Below are 18,071 nucleotides of genomic sequence, written 5' to 3' on the forward strand. Positions count from 1 at the left end.
AATTATAGCTGCTAATTGTTATGCGACTTGGCCCACATCATTACCCGCGACGGAACGGAGACCGTATAGTGAGATGAGAGGCCTTTGCCCAGTAGTGGGATCTTACAGGCTGATACTTTACTTTAAAATAGTAATACTATATCTTCTAAGATGTTCAGTGAAATTAAGTGATATCAAAGACAGTTGTGTTTACAATTAAATACTCATAATCAACAACAATCTTAAAAGATAGACATAATCAGTTTAAAAGTAGGTAAGAGGTAAAAACAGACAAACATACAAAGGAAGTATTATAAGTAGAATGATACCTATCTATATGTACGAAGTAGGATAGAGCAGGGCGATCGAAAGATGCGGGGTGAGATTAAATGTTTCGTTGCAAATTGCTTATAACGACTAAATCTCAAAACCTATTCGTCTGATTTATATACTGTAAATGGCAATTTTAGTCTACATGAAAAGCCGAAAGTTATAAACATATTTATTTGGATAAGGATTAAGTAATACTGAATTAAAGAAAATTGGTTTCAAAATAACTTATGTTTATAATGAAAAAATAATCTTAAAAAATGAACATAAAAGTGGTTATTGTAAGTAAACCTTAAGAGATAGATATATGCTCTCGCGGACTTTTTTGTGGCAAAAAATGAGTACTTCACATCTTTAGTACATTGTTTTACTATATCTTTATTGGTTTGCGCAGCGTTCGCGTGGAAAGCTCGCAGATGGCCGACTCATTCAACTTTCACCTGCATTGTTGACGTTTCCCGTAGGAAATCCGGGATAAAATGTAGCCTATAGCCTTCCTCGATAAATAGACTATCTAACAGTGAAAGAATTATTCAAATCGGTTCAGTAGTTTCTGAGATTAGCGCGTTTAAACAAACAAACAAACAAAACAAACTCTTCAGCTTTATAATATTAGTATGGATAAAGGTGCACTAAAAGAGGATCTTCCAAAATTCCCGCGGGAACAGGGATAATGGTGATTTTTTGTTTGAACAGGAGCATGTTGTAGTATTTTTTTTTACCTTTTAAGAAATATTAATTATCTTTACTACTTACTATTTAGTTAATAAAAATCATGAGTTAGGGAAATTGACAGATTATTTATTATTGATTAACTACATGTAATCTTTTAATATAGAGTAAATAAAGGACAAAATTTACCATGTCTTTACTTTTCTGGCAAAAAATACTGCACAAAGGAAAAGTTCACTCATTTTAGTGTAGGAAAATAAATAAACTTCATATGATTTGCATCTGCTTGCTTACCTCTTCGCACACCTGTGCTGTGTTTCTGTGTTACTGTGCTATTTATTATGCAGTATGTGGCCACTCGCCAAGAAAGCCTGGATATTTTGTACGTCCCCAATAATTCCATATTTATGCACGTAGCATGCGCTTGTAGGAAATTCACGGAACATTGGTACCTAGGTTGATATCTAGGGTTATAAATTTACATTATATCACGCTACGCCTATTTCCCGTAGAGACTTCATCTTTCTAGTTGCCACGATCCTAGCATATTTTTGTGATAGATATAGGCATCAAATAGGTATCATTCGGAACCATAAAAATTGGAACAATGTATTTTTGAAATGAAGATTTATGTGATATGATATGCGCTAGAGTTTTGGAATTTGTGCATGTAAGTAGTTTAAAAAAATACCTTAAACTACCTTTATTACCTTACCTTAGTTAAACTTTATCTTTACTTATATTATAAAGCTGAAGAGTTTGTTTGTTTGAATGCACTAATCTCAGGAACTACTGGTTCGAATTAAAGAATTATTTTTGTGTTGAATAGACCATTTATCGAGGAAGGCTTAGGCTTATATAACATCATGCTGCAACTATTAGGAGCGAAGAAATAATGGAAATTATTCATCCTTGAGAGCTTCAATGATGCCCAATATAACTATTCCACGCGGACGAAGTCACGGGCACAGCTCGTGCTTAATAATAAGTGTAGACTTCTAAGTATTAAATACAAGGTGTCTCAAAAGTAAGTTCACATTTGCTTATTTTATTACGCGAAAGCAACTATTCTGAGGGGCGCGGGGGGTATGTCAGTCGGTAGTCTGGCTCTTGGGAATTTAACCGCTATGGAGCGTTTCTCTGGTGCGGACCGTGCGTTGTGCGTACGTGAGTTTTACAAAAACGGTAATTCGGCGACTGTAGCGCGTAGAAAATTCTGCAGTATTCGACATATTCGTCACTTAAATGATGCGCCTAGCACTCGACTCATTGCAAAATGGGTTAAGAAGTTTGAAGAGACTGGGTCAACTCTGGAGAAACCATCAAGAGTTTACGCTAATAAATCGACTTCCCTGGCACAATTAAAAGAAAATATCCGTCATGAAATGGCAGCCATCACGGAGACTACCTGCCGAGCTGTCATAGGCAATTTTAGTGCCCGACTAAATGAATGCCGAGAGCGCATCGGTTTACATTTGGACGATGTTATTTTTAAAAAATAAATTCCCAAACAGTGTACTTCAATATAAAATAAAAAAAAATTCAATAAAGCTAAGACTTTTCTTTTAAAAAAAGATTTAAATGTGAACTTTCTTTTGAGACACCTTGTACTATAACACTAAGTCTATCGGCACTCTACTAGTAACTTCATTTTATGCAGTCTTAACGCCAGCTTGCAAACGAGATTCGCAAGTCATAAGCCACTTTTTCCAGTCACTGTCAAGGTAATGATAATGACCGACTTGTTTTACCATTTCAGGTCGAGTGGTTCTTGCCCCAGCACACAGGATGTCTGGGAAAAATTTATTTTTATTTCTCGTTCATACAGAATATATACAAACTTTTTATTCGCGTGAGTTGAAGAGATAAGGTTAATCGTGAACTCTCTGGTCTTAATTTATCGTGAATCATAAGATCCAGTGTTAGTCGTTATGTTCTAAATACTTAATCTTTAAACCTCACATCTTAACTCTGGATTTTTATGGTGTACTAGGGCGATCCTGTTACGTTATACATAGATAGATAAAACTCTTTATTGCACCATAAGAGGAAAACATACAAAACAGCAAACATATTATGTAAAATAAAACCACGCTTCTTTCCCGTAAGCATTTAGATATATTTCCACTTGCCATGATTCCTGCTTACTTCCGTCACTTTCTTCATCCAAGTTCGTCAGTTAAGGGTACTTTTATTTAGTTATTTAAACGTCATGCACGTTAAATGTACAACAGGTGGACTAAGTGCCACAAGGCATTCTCTGCCAGTCGAACCTTTGGACCAAACTGAGATGGATGTACGGGTGGTGCGATAACTGAAAAAGATATTCTAGACTCTTAGGTCTAAACTTTATCTACCGGATAAAAATAGAGTCGCCCTTATTCTCAAGTTCCGGAAACCAGATGAAAACGGTTACACAGGTTATACCTATAAATATAGTGCCCGTAGTACTACAAGTAAAGCCTAGTTAGTATAGCGGTGGGTTGCGCGCGCGCAGCTCTAGGGTTCAACGACCGGGGACCGGTCGGAACGCTGCGTGGTCTTCGTCGCAGCCTCCGTACCAACAAGAGATACACAATCATAATTAATTTGCTTTACGTTTCACTTCAGAATTCTCTTAATCTGTCAATATTTGCTTCACTACAAAAATGATGCGAAATACGTATGGTTATTTAACAGATTGCACAAAATTATCTTTCTGTTAGCATAAAAATTTAGTCATAATGTGTACCGTATGGCATAATGATTCTTAAGCATAACGTTCTTTCGCATATTTTTTTACGCATAACTATTAAAAGCATAACAAACCTAACCTAGCCTTAGTTTAAGATGCCACATTTACCCGTATGCCAAACATCAATTATATCTATTATGCCAAACCGTTATGTAAAAGAACAATAGGACAAAATAATTTATGCGATCGAGTTCGCGATTTATGCGAGTCCTTTTCTAATATGCCGGGAACCACACTATTCGTCCATTTCTTTCCCATGACATAAAAGGCGACTAAGGTATAGGCTAATAAACTTGGGATATATTAATAAAGTAGGTACAATTACAGGAAGAAGCGAAGGAAATATGCAGAGATCGTGGCAAGTGGAAAGAGGTAGTCTCTGCCTACCTCTCCGGGAAAGAGGCGTGATTTTATGTATGTATGTATGTAGGTACAATTTCATCATTAAGTCTTTCAGACTTTGCGTAACTGTTGTCTTTGTCTACCCCGTAGATAAGCCGTGATTATTGTATGTATGTATATTATTCCGATAACAATGAAAACATGTGCCGCGTGGTTCCCGGCACCAGTACAAAAAAGAATAGGACCACTCCATATCTTTCCTATGGATGTCGTAAAAGGCGACTAAGGGACAGGCTTACAAACTTGGGATTCTTTTCTTAGGCGATGGGCTAGCAACCTGTCACTATTTGAATCTCAATTCGAGCGTGGCCTATCAGTATTTTCAAGACTGTTGGCTCTGTCTACCCCACAAGGGATATAGACGTGACCATATGCACAATGAAAACAGTCGATTCGACGGTCCATTGAGATTATGTTTCCTATTAAGAAGTCCGTTGATCCCAACCTCTTTGAATGAGAAGACATGTGAGAATATTACGTTGTTGTGGCTGTTCCGGCTGGCTGCGCGGGCGCCTACGAAGCCGCCTACGATTAATTGCCATGGAGGGGATAGTTATCCCGTGTGACTTTTACTATATTTAAGTATATTTAGCCTTTCTGGTTAAAGTAAAAAGATACTTAATTATATCCTACTAATATTATAAGTACGAAAGTTTGTGAGTATGTCAGTATGGATGTTTGTTACTGTTTCACGCAAAAAATACTGAACCGATTACGATGAAAAGTGGTATGTAGGTAGCTGAAGACCCATTATAACATATAGGCTTCTTTTTATCCCGGAGTTCTCGAGGGATTGATAGGGTGATATGTCCATGCGGACGAAGTCGCGGGCGGCCTCTAGTATTTCCATACTTAAGTGCTATAAGTGGCTTATGAGTCTCATAAGTTACACCTCTGGTCCTTGATATGTGTAGGTATAAACATTTTTATCAATTAAAAAGATGCTTATTATATATATATTTTATAATGTGTTTTTATATATTTTGGTGGATTAGTAAATTATAAAAAAAAGAAGACTAGACGAAAAAATACGAGTAATAACAGGTGTAAATTATTTACTTTACACAAAATCACAAGTTCATTTATCTAAATAGATAAATTTAACATAGGTTGTAAGTGTGCCGTGTGGTTCCAGGCACCAATAGAAAAAAAATAGGACCACTTCATCTCTTTCCCATGGATGTCGTGAAAGGCGACTAAGGGATAGGCTTAAAAACTGGATTCTTTTACTAGGCGATGGGCTAGCAAGCTGTCACTTTTTGAATCTCAATTCTATCATTAATCCAAATAGCGAACGTGGCCTATCAGTCTTTTCAAGCCTGTTGGCTCTGTCTTCCTCACAAGGGATATAGACGTGACCATATGTATGTATGTAGGTTGTAAGTTTTAAACACTAATTCAATAGCTTACATTTATGGTGAGTGTAGGCCGCTTGTATTTACATAATCATTACAAATCAATCTGGGTCAAGGCGACTAATGACCTTTATAAAGAACATGACGTCACGCAACCGATGATTTTTTGACAGCGACTTACACCTGCTCCGGCGCATTGCATAAAAACTTCGTAGAAACTTTATATAACTTTAACTGATGGACAAGATGGACGGACAAATTGCGCGGCGTAGTGTGGTAATTGTGCTCTATTTGTCAGAAGTTTTGTACGACCATACATTCACGTCTTTAACTCGCACGGGGTAGACGGAGTCAATAGTCTTTTCAAGACTGTAAGGCTATGTTCAGCTGTATGAATAGAGATTAAAATAGTGACAAATCGCCTAAGAGAGGAATCAAAATACAAAATTAACTTACTTAAAAACAAACAGTAGGTTTTTTTTACTGTTACTTATTAGATACATTCTACTGATGAAAGGCCACGTTCAGCTGCTTGTCTTTATGATAGAATTGAGCTTCAGATAGTGTAACAGCAATTACAAGAAGTACATTATAAGGTGCTTATAGTGCAGTGTATATATTCTGTTTTGTTTTTTATAGGCAAAACTACATGCCAAATTTAAATCTCTGGAGCCAACGGTTTGAGCTGTACGATAATACGAGTATGTCACATAATCAAACAGTGACCTCTTTTATAATATTTTAAATATTATAATTAAATCAAATTAAAACGTAAGCTAAAACTACTTATAAAAAAAGGAAGAAAAAAAATGATTACAAACTAATTAATTTATTATTAAGATTAAACTACGGCTCGATACAGTTATTGCGTTTGTTAAGGGCCGCCCCCGCTTGCATCCTTCACTCTTTACCCCCAAACCCACGCACATAAACCTGTGAATATACCTACTACATTATCATCTTAAATTATGACGCAACATACATACATAAAATCACGCCTCTTTTCCGGAGGGGTAGGAAGAGATTACATCTTTCCACTTGCCACGGTCTCTGCATACTTCCTTCGCTTCATCCTCATAGCTCTCTTCATGCAAGCCCGGCGGTTTCGGGTACTCTCGACCTGACCCTTTGCCAGGACGTCCTTAATTTGATCAAGATACGTACGTCTAAGCCTTCCCACTCCGACCTAATGACGCAACTAACATACAAACAAGCTGTTCACACTCCATCAACTTTATTCTACTCATAATTAATTCAGACAATGCATTAACATATAAATTCTGATTAATTTAATGTCATGTCGAAATCGCGCCCTTTTCATTCGCGCCATCAAATTACGCCTACGCCATGTTTTTTATGGGACATTTGTTCACATAACTCATAATATATTCATGGCCTTGACCTTCTAAAGGGCGTGTATCGATAGCATTCGAATAAGAAAGCCCTTCGAATAAATTAATAAAATTAGTCGTAGGTACAATATAGTACTAGCACCTAGGTCATAACTGAAAATCAGCGTATTGCTCTATAGCAATAAAGTCGTTGAGTTGTGACCTTTTTGTATTGCTGCAACTCACACCCTAATTAATTTGTATTCCGTATGTTCATTGTAAATTGTGTGTAGCAAATCAAATAAATGAATTATCTATCTATCTATCTAATATATAATCAATGTCCATGCCTCTACATTCCAAACTAATAAACTAAGTTTAAATGCAAAAGTTTGTCGGCTGGTTACGCTTTCACGGCCATGATGCCTGACCTAGTTTGATGATAGCTTTTTTTCTGGAAAATCCCACGGGAGCGCAGCTCCGTATAATTGCTAGTTAATAATTACTACATACATATGATAACGTCTATATCCCTTGTGGCAGCCGACAGTCTTGAAAAGACTTAAAATCAACGATTTATTTCGTGTGAAATTCGTTCTTAGTATCCAGTGGCAAAGTGGTTTGAGTAGTCATGCTCGTGAGCGTACCTTTAAAGGTAGTTGGGTTCAAATCCCACTGCGAACATAACCTTATCTCTTTTCTGAGTTATGTAGTTAAAAAACTTGCCAGTCCCGACTGTCTAATAGGCCTGCCAAAAATAATCCAATAAGGAACAGGAATCATAAATATATCTCAATAATCAGTTATTTGAATGTGCCTTACCTTAACCTCAAGTATTAAAAGTAATTAAAACATTATCTACGTACTTTAATATGTGAGTTTTATTTATCTACATCAAGAGTTTAGCATTACACACAATCGGATAAAATCTTGTTTCCTCAAACAATGGGTAACGGTGTTTCATGGCATACATAACGTATTTTTATGATTTATATGTTAATTATGTATTTATTTAATCTCGTTACGTAACTGTTTGGTGCCGTGTGGTTCCCGGCACCAATATAAAAAAGAATAGGACCGCTCAATCTCTTTCCCATGGATGTCGTAAAAGGCGACTAAGGGATAGGCTTACAAACTTGGGATTCTTTTTTAGGCGACAGGCTAGCAACCTGTCACTATTTGAATCTCAATTCTATCATTAAGCCAAATAGCTGAACGTGGCCTTTCAGCCTTTTCAAGACTGTTGGCTCTGTCTACCCCGTAAGGGATATAGACGTGATGATATGTATGTATGTACGTAACTGTTTGGTTCAAGGCGTCTGTAAGAAGGTCACTCACATTCGTCATCACAGCGCAAGGAAGACAGCCAGCACATCATCTGTTAGGGGCGAGTTTATATTTAAAAACTGTAACTAATGCTGAAAGAGTGACACTACGAAAAGTCGGGCGAGAGAAAAAAATGCTGTGTTTTTTTTTGTTGTTTATACATACATACATAAAATCACGCCTCTTTCCCTAAGGGGTAGGCAGAGACTACCTCTTTCCACTTGCCACGATCTCTGCATACTTCCTACGCTTCATCCACATTCATAACTCTCTTCATGCAAGCTCGGCGGTTTCGGGTACTTTTGACCTGACCCTTTACCAGGACGTCCTTAATTTGATCAAGATACGTTGTTGTTTATGTACGTACGAAACGTACCTACTGTATGTATGTCTTATCGTCTACGTATTAATTTATACGGGCAGTGTAGTGCCAGCAGTTGCAATATTTTTATAAGGTTAGTTAGTGTAATTCTATCACTAAGCCAAACAGCTGAGCGTGTCCTATCAGTCTTTTCAAGACTGGTGGCTCAGTCTACCCCGCTAGGGATATAGACGTGATCATATGTATGTATGTTAGTTAGTGTCTAGAGTGTCGTCGGCGGCGGGAGATGGATGGATGGACTGTTAACCTACATCTTATTTGCGGGGGAACCTTACCCATATTAGATCTTAGTTACACATCCACTCGCCTGAATGTACAGGTTTAGCTACAATGTTTTCCCTCACCGTAAGAGTATCGGTTGGTATTCAAACAAATGTACGTAACTTCGAAAAAAGTAATTGTTAACTTAGCCGTTGGAATACAAACTCTCGATTATATTAATTTACATAGTGTTACAGTGTCGTAATACGGGGAACGGCAGCTAAACTCAACCGTGAAGTTCCTACGCTACGGTGCGACGTACAGACAGACGGATGTCATTATCGCACCGAACAATCGTGTGCGATTCCCACGGAAACCGATGTGTGCAAGTTTTTATCGTTGCATCGCGGTGGCGTAGCTAGTGCTGATGCCAGTAAGGGCAAAAAATCTGAGGCGCCCCCTTTAGATTTTAATATTGTTACGTCGAGTTTTCTTAATATTTGTTTTCACGTAAGTAGATTTATTTGTAATCTTTTATGAGAATAAATTATTTAAACCAAAACCTGAAATTTAAATGTGACTGACTCATTGATTGACTAACATAGTCCAAATCACTAGGTATTTGAAATTATCATTTAAAATCCTTATTATTTTACTTTTTATATAAGTAAATAAATATCAGATGAATGTGGCCTATTAGTCTTTACGAGACTGTTTGCTCTGTGTGCTCCGCAAGGGATAAAGACGTGATAATAATAAATAAAAATGTACGGGTAAAATTGCACATATTGTTAGCCCCCAAAGTAAGTTCGAGTCTTGTGTTACGAGATACTAACTGAACTACTTTGTAAAAAATAAATAAGTATTTTGCAATACATACTATTTTGTAATACAAACTTATAAACATAGAAAAACATCCAAGACCCAGGCCAACTAGAAAAAGTTCATTTCTCATCATTCCTTGGCCGTATTTCGAACTCGGGACATGCTTTTAACGCGTTAAGTTACGGCTTATTAATCTTCATTCTGCATATTTCGAGTTGAGTAGTTCTACATATTACCCCCAATTTACATACAACCTTACTTTTTATAATATTAGTGTAGATTTTTAATTAATTAATGATGAATTTAGGATAACTTACCCTAGGCGGGGGCAACTGGGAACACGCCAAGATGAGAGACAGATGATAGAGTGAATACTATCTTACAAGCGTGTGGGGTCCGAATTCTGGAAGCACGTAGAAACTCTGGGTTGTTTTGCATACACATCCCCTCAACCCGCTTCAGGTCCTCTAAACAGAGACTGCATGATAGAGTGAAGATTAGTATTGAAGAAAAGACAGATGAAAAATAACGTTACATACATACATATGGTCACGTCTATATCGCTTGCGGGGTAGACAGAGCCAACAGTCTTGAAAAGACTGAATGGCCACGTTCAGCTATTTGGCTTAATGATAGAATTGATATTCAAATAGTGACAATCGCCTAAAAAGGAAATTCAAGTTTTTAAGCCTATCCCTTAGTCGACTTTTACGACATTCATGGGAAAGAGATGGCGTGGTCCTATTCTTTTTAGTATTGGTGCCGGGAACCACACGGCAGGCGGCACAAAATAAAGTTAAAGGGCGTCAATTGCATTTTAGCACGGCGGCACTCAATTGTTGACTTATATGTAGATACGCCACCAGCGTTAGTGCAGTGTGCCTTTGACTTCCTACTCGTATGAAGCCGATGCGTACGAGCGGAAACCATCTCGCAGTTTAATTGAATTCCTACGATTCGAATAAAATTCTAGCAGTCATTGAAAAATACCCCTTGAAAATGACTGCACTGTACACAGCAAAGGATTCCTCACTGTACAACTTTAAAAAGATTTAGATTCAGTTATAAGCTGGTTTTGTAGCGTGATGCGGGATTTTTTGTTGTTTAGAGTATTCATCAATGTGGTATGAGATGTGAATAGATTTATTTTCAAAATTGAATACAAGGTATCACTTATTGATGTCACATCACTTAAATCTAATTATTACTACTGCCGCTTCCAAAGCGCATGTATAGCAGAAGCGGCGGAACAAACTACACTGCAGCAGCAGAATCACCAATAGATCAGCCAATGTGTCCGTTTCATATTCGGACAGTTGTTTTCTGTCCACGTTTTTTTTTAAGAAAATAATAATAAACTCTAATCCTTTAGAAATAACATTTGGCTCACATTACCAACAAGGATTATTTTGTAAAAATGTTTGATTGAATCTCAAATACATTATTATCCAGCTGAACGTTCTTTCAGTGATTTTAAGACTGTTTACCTCATACAGAATAAAGATGTGATAAATGTATTTAAAACGTGTGTTCAAGCACTCATTGAAAAATAGTTATATGAACTCTTGATGAACTGAAACTGCACTTTGATATGAACTTTAAATATGCACTTTAAAAAAAAGTAATACTTATGCTAAACATCAAATCGGTCTTATGGTATAACTTAATGGAATCCCAAGTGAACTCAAAAATTTTCTTTTTATTTTTTTGTAAGTGGCCAGTTGCAATCTGGCAAACGAAGTATAGAGTTTTAACCAATACTCATTTCGAATTATACTAAACAACGTGTGAAGGACGTTTATTTACATAGGAAACAGCCTTTTTTTCATAGTTGCTAGTTCAAAACCCAGGGAATAGTCCGCTGTCCGTGATCTGATTGATTCCGTCCATTTTTCTTTCAATCATTTTTTTTGACGGCCTCTGTGGCGCTGCGGTAGTACGCTTGTCTGTGACACCGGAGTTCCCGGGTTCGAATCCCGGCCAGGGCATGATGAGAAAAGAACTTTTCTGATTAGCCTGGGGTCTTGGATGTTTATCTATACAAGTATTTATTATAAAATATAGTATCGTTGAGTTAGTATCTCGTAACACAAGTCTCGAACTTACTTCGAGGCTAAATCAATCAGTGTAATTTGTCCCGTATATATTTATTTATTTCTCCACTCTATCCAATACAAGAACTAACTTACACCTTCCCTAATAAACGGAGAAGTTAGCAAAGCGAGTATAGTTATTATGTTTTGATTGCGAACCGTCGTATGCATGAGACTCGCGACAGCCCCGCAGTCAGGCGAGATTCACTCATCAAATATTCACGTATGTAGCGCTGGTTGCCGTTTTACTGCCCTCCCCACTTCCCCCCCCAACCTCTCCCCAGTCGCCGCCCTCGGCTACCCAGTCCTGTGTAGCCAACCCCTAAGTTATAATTGTAGATCTACAGATTTTCCTATGAGAATTCGGTTTTCTGTTATGACATGACACCGAAATTAACAGTTTTTTTTTTCATTATTGTGCATTTATCTAAACGAAATTCATTCTCGCCCATGAAAATTTGACGAAAACGATGAAGTTATTACAAAAACAAACAATTCCGTACAGAATTTTACTAAGAATGGACACCGTCTTTTCGAAAAACGTATCAGTTTACAATAGTGACTTGTACATTTTTTTAAAATAATATCTACAGTATTACTCCACCTCTATATTGGGGTTGGCAACACTGACCCAGTCTGAAACAACTGAATGTGCTAAAATCGATAACCGCCTGTTTGACGAAAGTATTGGCAAATTGAAGTGCCTCATTTAAATGTCAAATATTAGTTATTGTTCTGAGCGGATAATTACTGCGTTATTCGCAGGAAGTAGGAGTGCCCGAAACCGCCGAGCTTGCATGAAGAGAGTTATGAATGTGAATGAAGCGAATGAAGTATGCAGAGATCGTGGCAAGTGGAAAGAGGTAGTCTCTGCCTACCCCTCCGGGAAAGAGGCGTGATTTTATGTATGTATGTATTCGCAGGGATTTTGCTTAGATGTACAAAATTGTATATTCAAGTGATTTGTTATTTGCCAAGAATGTAGAGAAAGAGATATGAGAAATAAGAGAAATATTTTCGTTCAAAGTTATAAATTTTAAGTCATTAGCTGCTAAGCATTTTTGAAACTCACTGCATCTCTTTCCCATGGATGTCGTAAAAGGCGACTAAGGGATAGGCTTATAAACTTGGGATTCTTCTTTTAGGCGACAGACTAGCAACCTGTCACTATGTAAATCTCAATTCCATCATAAAGCCAAACAGCTGAACGTGGCCTATCAGTCTTTTCAAGACTGTTGGTTCTGTCTACCCCGCAAGGGATATGATATGTACGTGATTATATGTATGTATTTATTTTAAATCTTGTTTGTATACCAACATCACAACAACGCGTCACTAACGGTAATTAACGGTTTCTGCGATATTACTTATCGATGTTCAAAAATAAATAATATTTTTTCTCGCTAACCATGCTGAGGGTCACTGTGATAAAGCAATCTATACTCATATTATAAAGCTGAACAGTTTGTTTGTTTGGACGCGCTAATCTCAGGAACTACTGGTTTGAATTGAAAAATTCTTTTCGCGTTGAATAGACCATTTATCGAGGAAGGCTTTAGGCTATATAACATCACGCTGCAACTTTTATGAGCGAAGAAATAATGGAAAATGTGAAGAAAAAAAAACGGGGAAAATTATTGATCCTTGAGGGCTTCAAATCATTGAAGAATAGTTATTTTGGTAATCAGCCAATTCCGCGTAAAATAACTATTCCCAAAATAACTGTTCTACGAAGTCGCGGGCACAGCTAGTTCATGTATATAATGTGAGAGCATAAACATGCGTAAATAAATACTGCGCAAATCATTATTCAAGTCAGTGAAAATATAGTGAGAAGACGTTGAAGTTTGACCGCTCTAGAATTAAGAATAAAACTAGTTTACCTACCTTCATAAATTAAGTAAATATTATTTTCACGTGAAATTTTTCAACCTACAATAAGTAAGTTTCATTTTTTAATAACTCATGTAATTTCTCGCCTGCATGTTAAGGTTTTATATTTATTTTCCTATTTAAAAAGCTTTGGAACATTAAGCGTTAATAAGCACTAATAATAAAAATAAAAATATTTTTAATCATGATTATTTTATTTCATTTGACATAGATTTATTTATATAGAGATGGTATGTTCAAGTTGGCATGCTAACGACAATAGAATCTTTAGTAGATTTCATCAAAAAATATTTTATATGCTTGTAAACTACATTGTGGCTGACAATATTGATAAAATTTATTTTATTATATTTAAGGATTTTCCAACATGTTTTTGAATCAGTTAAATTTACGTTATGATAGGCAAAAAAATTCAGAATCATTTACAATCTAAAATGTAAAAGTATAAATAATTAAGTCACTTTGTTTTAAATCAAACATACATACAAACATACAGTTACGTTTATATCCCTTGCGAGAAAGTCGGAGCCAACAGTCTCGCAAAGACTGAAAGGCCACGTTCAGCTGTATTGCTGATGATGGAATTGAGATTCAAATAGGTTGCTAGCCCATCGCCTACAAGTGGAATCTCAAGTTTATAGGCCTATCCCTTGGTCGCCTTTTACGACATCAATGGGAAAGATGAAAAATAATGGAGTGGCAATATTAAAAACCATATGGCACAACATACATAAAATGACGTCTATATCCCTTGCGGGGTAGACAGAGCCAACAGTACTTACTTATTATGAATTTAAGACATCCTCTTATGACTCGCTATTACACTTACCTTTAAAACAATTGAGTACCATTTTCAACTCGCACACGTGTCTCACTAATATTATTTTCAAAAGCAACCGGATGTCGCATGGTTTCCTGGTTAATTATAATTGAGTCCTGGATGCACAGGATGGGGCGCAAGTTGCGGTCGCCGGTCTCGAGTCACCTTCTACGTCGTTATACTGTTTCGTACATCTATGTATGGCTTCCGTTGTGGTGACACGAAATAACAGTTTGTACCCTCTTTTTAAGGTTTCGTGGTTGAAATTGCATATGGCCAACGTTTTTCTGTAATTCCATCTTTAAATGATATGATTTTTTATGTCAATTGATCGTTGGGACACTTTTGAAATAGTTCGAATCCAACTTCTGAATTGTTAACTTACTAAATGATACAATCAGAATTCCTTTATCAGTTCTTCTTTAATAAATTACAATAATACATCTTTATACTTCTTGTAGCTCGAATTCCCCTTTTTTTCAATGACACCGAAAAACGCGGCTAACTCAACGTCAAAAGCCAAATCAGTGTTGCCAACACATGACAATAAATTACTATTTTTAAAATGTTAAAATAATTTAATAGAAATACGTCCTCGACTTTGTCTGCACTTTTTCCCTTCTGTGTGAATTCTGGAAAATCCTTTCTTGGTGCACCACGAGACCATTCATTCATTCATAAAGTCACGTCTATATCCCTTGCGGGATAGACAGAGTCAACAGTCTTGAAGAGACTGAAATGCCACGTTCAGCTGTTCGGCATTACGATAGAATTGTGATTCAAATAGTGACAGGTTGCTAGCCCATCGCCTAAAATAAAAATCCCAAGTTTATAAGTCTATTCTTTAGTCGCCTACTACGACATCCATGGGAATTGAAATGGAGTGACCCTATTCTTTTTATATTGGTGCCGGGAACTAAACGGCACGGCACACCCCTAGACCACATGGCACCAATACAAAAAAGAATAGGACCACTCCATCTCCTTCGCATGGATGGCGTAAAAGACGACTAAGGGATATGCTTACAAACTTGGAATACATTTTTTGGCGATGGGCCAGCAAGCTGTCACTATTCGAATCTCAATTCTATAATTAAGCCAAAATAGCTGAACGTGGTCTATCAGTCCTTTCAAGACTGTTTTTCGGCTTTGTCTACCCCACAAAGGATATAGGCGTGACCATATGTATGTATGTATGTATAGACTGATGATCAACAGAATGACTCGCTTTTGAGTAATTCGCCGTCAGTATGACCCAGCGTTTTGGGTTGTGCGTCGTGTCAGTCAATGTTCTCTTTTACATAATTTATTTACACATATACATACACATACATCATAAATCACGTCTTTTTATCCCGGAGGGGTAAACAGAGACCACATCTTTCCATTTGCCACGATCCCTGCACACTTCTATCGCTTCATCCACATTCATAACTCTCTTCATGCAAGCAGACCTACTTATAATTTGGAATTATTGACCAAGACACACAAAGGGTTCCATTTTCTCAACAACGTTACGGGAACCCTAAAAAATGGTCTTAAATTTTCCACCGTCGTGGAAATACTAAGTACCACTTAAAGGGAATAAATCAAGGCAGATACCGCTCGGAATAAATAAATGTAATTCAGAGTAACGTTTTCACGTTTCCAGGAGTAAAATGACGTTACGGATAAATCCTGGAGCGGGGGAGGGGAGATTTAAATTACCTTCCTCACCTCTCAAGGGCCTTATTAAATGCAAACTTCGCTATGGCAATAAAGCCACCTTGAAATGTCGTTATTTGCGTTTGAATTGTGTAGTTTTTATTTTATTTTTATTTTTTTCGTTTTTAAGGTTTTTTTTTAATTGCTCTAACCAAATTTGCTTATACATTGGTATAGGAAATATATATTTCAGCATATTAATTTATATTCCGAAATAATTAAAATATTTTCGCTGGAATAAAAGGTTATAAGTTACTCTGCTTATATTTTCTGCTTTATTTTTTCTGTCTTATTTTAGTATCGTGCGGTTCCCAGCACCAATAGAACTAGAAAAATAATAGACTCAGTTTATCTCCTTCCCACGTATGTCGTAAAAGGCGACTAAGGGATAGACTTATATAATTGGAATTCCTCTTTTTGGCGATGGGCTTACAATCTGTCACTATTTGAATCTCAATTCTATCATTAAGCCAAATAGCTGAACATGACCTATAAGTTTTTTCAAGACTGTTGGTTCTGTCTACCCCTGTCTGAATATATGTATGTATGTATGTCAACGGGCAAACATACATTTAGATTCTTGGCTGCTATTGGCTAAGCGCGTCAATTTCTTCGCGATAATTAACAACAGAGAGTATCGCGAAGAGAATAGTGCTTCGTCCGAAGATCGTTTACAATTCGTAGTAACTATCAGGGAGTATACCTAAAGTGACCATACGTCCCGCTTTCGGCGGGATTGTCCCGCTTTCAGGCTGTCTGTCCCGTTGTCCCCAGCGAGAGCAAAAATGTCCCGCTTTTGCAAACAACCAAATTTTTATACTTATTTTATATCAACATTGCAATCAAATCTCGCTGACGAGAACAGTCAGTCAAAAATACTAAATGTACAGACAAAATATTTTTACAGTTTTATTATATGTATAGTTTTTAAAATTAACTTATATAATTATTAAGTATATAGTATATTTTTTATTTACTTATACTCGTATACAAAATTTCGAAAGCGTAACGCTCTGACGCAAAAAAAAAATGGTCACGTTAAGTATACCCTCTGATAAAAACCAGTAGCGTTGATTACGTGCGTGTAGCCCTTTAGCGGCCCAATGGACAGATACCTTTGTTTTGGCAGAACGTTTTGGAGTTTTTTTGCGGTGTCATGTATTACCTTTTTTTGTGTTTGACATCAAAAAATGTATGATCGTATTAATGGGAAACGAATGAATGGAATATTTTATTCATATACATACAAGATTATGATACATTTTGTTTATTGAAAGAATATGCTATGCAAGTAATCTATACTAATATTATGAAGATATATTTATAGTTTCGACTGTATGATTGTAAGGTAGCCCTTACAAAAATATAGGTATAGTATAACATATATAATAGGTTATACATAATACATTAATACATACATATAGTCACGTCTATATCCCTTACTGTGTAGACAGAGCCAACAGTCTCGAAAAGACTGAATGACCACGTTCAGCGGTATGACTTCATGATGGAATTGAGGTTCAAATAGTGACAGGTTGCTACCCCATCGCCTAACAGAATCCCAAATTTATAAGCCTTTCCCTTAGTCGCTTTTTACGACATCCATAGAAGCTCTGGTGCGGTTCTATTCTAAAGTATCGAAAACCACACGGCATTGTAACTCCTTCTTTTTTGGAATAGTATCTGAACACTTAAACACCCAAAAAACTTACATCAAGCATTACACAACATAAACTTCTTGAATTAAAAACATATTAGGGGTTTGTGGGTGGAGGGGAGTGACATCTGCGAGCGGTCGGAGCGGAGTTGGCGATGATTGATCTCCGTCGCAGCCGCAGTCCACGGTGTGACTGATGACTTGTTCTTGGCCGGCATTTTGGCACTGTCAAGCCGCTTCAGTGAAGAAGCATTCAGTAGGTACATAGCCGTTTGGTTAAGGCACTTTGGAATAAGACGGTTCCGTATCTTTCTCATTAATGTCGTTAAAGGCGATTAAGGGAGATGCTAAATAAGCTTGGATTTTT

At 36.8% G+C, this 18,071-nt stretch overlaps 1 protein-coding gene across 8 annotated transcripts in view; it reads left to right on the forward strand.

Annotated features, from left to right (window-relative positions):
* The window catches only part of LOC106129156 (protein turtle), a 75,178-nt gene that overhangs the window by 22,353 nt on the left and 34,754 nt on the right, over window positions 1–18,071 (forward strand). For 6 of the 8 annotated variants that reach the window (XR_009657134.1, XM_060947666.1, XM_060947665.1 and 3 more), the window contains exon 1: window positions 13,435–13,571. The exons of the other annotated variants lie outside the window; for them this stretch is intronic. The gene's annotated coding sequence lies outside the window, so the exon portion shown is untranslated. Of the gene's footprint in view, window positions 1–13,434; window positions 13,572–18,071 lie in introns of those variants that run through there. 8 annotated transcript variants of the gene reach the window in all.

The sequence above is a fragment of the Amyelois transitella genome, chromosome 14 (genome assembly GCF_032362555.1).
Source record: "Amyelois transitella isolate CPQ chromosome 14, ilAmyTran1.1, whole genome shotgun sequence".
Classification (NCBI taxonomy): Eukaryota; Metazoa; Arthropoda; class Insecta; order Lepidoptera; family Pyralidae; genus Amyelois; species Amyelois transitella.